This window comes from Neomonachus schauinslandi, chromosome 8 (assembly GCF_002201575.2).
Source record: "Neomonachus schauinslandi chromosome 8, ASM220157v2, whole genome shotgun sequence".
In the NCBI taxonomy this organism is placed as follows: Eukaryota; Metazoa; Chordata; class Mammalia; order Carnivora; family Phocidae; genus Neomonachus; species Neomonachus schauinslandi.
In genome coordinates this window covers 94,989,991-94,991,663 of record NC_058410.1, presented here as the reverse complement: position 1 = coordinate 94,991,663, position 1,673 = coordinate 94,989,991, and the positions used below count along the sequence as shown (strand labels likewise).

Sequence of the window (1,673 nt, the reverse complement as noted above, 5' to 3'; positions counted from 1 at the left end):
ATTAAATTGCTAATCTCCCACAAAGATCCAATATTGAGCCCAAGTATTTTCTAATTTTCAAAAAGAATGGGGTGTTAAAAACAAGTCAAAATGATAATATACATTGATAGAAAAATGACTGAATACAGATCAAGTTACAATAAACCTGCATTATGGAGAATGAATAAAACCTTGGACAAGTGAAAACTAGTTTCTATCATTCTCTACCCCTCAAAGTCATCTCAGTAAACCACCCCCCAAACCTTCATATCTCAGAATTTCCTTCTACTTACTCATTGTTCTGTTTATTCTCTTCAGCTTAAGTCAGGTGAAACTTGAGATTACTTTTCACTGACCTTAAAATGTGATCAGTAGCCATCTAGGCTTAAAAAGACAGGCAAGGCCCTGTATGGGAGCCAACATACATATTTTTACTTTGCTTAACATTCTGTCGTACTGTGAAATGATTCTAATCTTGAGAAAGAATAGTCAAGAACAGTTAAGATACTTACTAAGCTCTTTCATTGACTCTAATTTCTTTTTATTTGACTTCATGGGCAACTGGTTGTTATAACTCTAAAGAAGAGCTTCGTTTTTTTTTTTTATTTATGGCAACCTGAAAATTAAAGTTCTCAGAAAATGCACATGATTTATAATGATAATAAAATGAGATGTTGGAAAGTAGGAACAAGTTACACACAATGAAGTTATGGTTCTCAAAAGGTCACAATGCAGTAGACTGATGGCCTCTAAATGCCACTATTATGACTCAGAATGTGTCCTTTGAACAGCTGAACATTATGTTACGGTTAGGGCTTACAAGTTGAGAGCCTTCTATTATTTTACCCTTGTGGAGGCCTCAGTTCTTCACTGCGTGTTCTTCAGAGGTGCACACATCTCCAGACCTGCAAAAGGGACAACCGGAAGTTAGTGAGACCCTAATAAGGAGTCAGAATATCTGGCTCTAACACTCAAGAGTTGTGTTCATGTGAGCCAATTGTTTGGTTGTCCTGAGGTTCGGTTTCTGTTACGGAGGCAATATGAATGCTAAAAGAAAAAAATACCTTACACATGGTTGTCATCAAGCACAAACAGATTAGAAGGGGCTGAGTCTAATGAGGGAGGCTGTGGCCACATTCATGAAGGAGGTGATGGTGAGTAGAACTACTGCAAGTCAACAACTTTGGAGAACTGCAAATAGACTGGAGATGTATTTAACTGGTAGCATCAACAGAAATGGACTTTTAACTGGGTGAGGTATGGAGGGGTCAAATGTTGTTCCCAGGTGTCTGTCTTGGGCGGTTGTAAACTTAGGGTGTCTTTTTGTGGGACAGTGAGCATAGGCCATGGGGTAGATTTTTTTTTGTCATGGAATGTTTCACAGATTTGTGTGTCATCCTTGTGCAGAGGCCATGCTAATTTTTCTGCGCAGTTCCAAATTCAGTATTTGTGCTGCTGAAGTGAGTCCTGAACTGGCACTTTTTAGTCATGTGACCTTTGACAGTTCATCTGATCCACAGACCTCCAGCTCCAAACATGGAGCTGAATTAGATCATTTCATAGATTCTATTCAGCTAAAAATCTTTATGAGTCTATGAAGCTTTCTGCTTTGGAACAGGGGCATAACAGGGAATTTCTATTTGATAAATTGTAGAATGCTAATTTTGGATTTGAAAAATTAGAGATTGATTTTA

At 37.8% G+C, this 1,673-nt stretch overlaps 1 non-coding gene across 1 annotated transcript; it reads right to left on the bottom strand.

Moving 5' to 3' along the window:
* Nucleotides 1–1,341: 1,341 nt before the first annotated feature.
* Nucleotides 1,342–1,447, bottom strand: LOC123325612. The gene has a single exon (XR_006540546.1). It is a non-coding gene; the product is annotated as a U6 spliceosomal RNA (small nuclear RNA).
* Nucleotides 1,448–1,673: the final 226 nt, after the last annotated feature.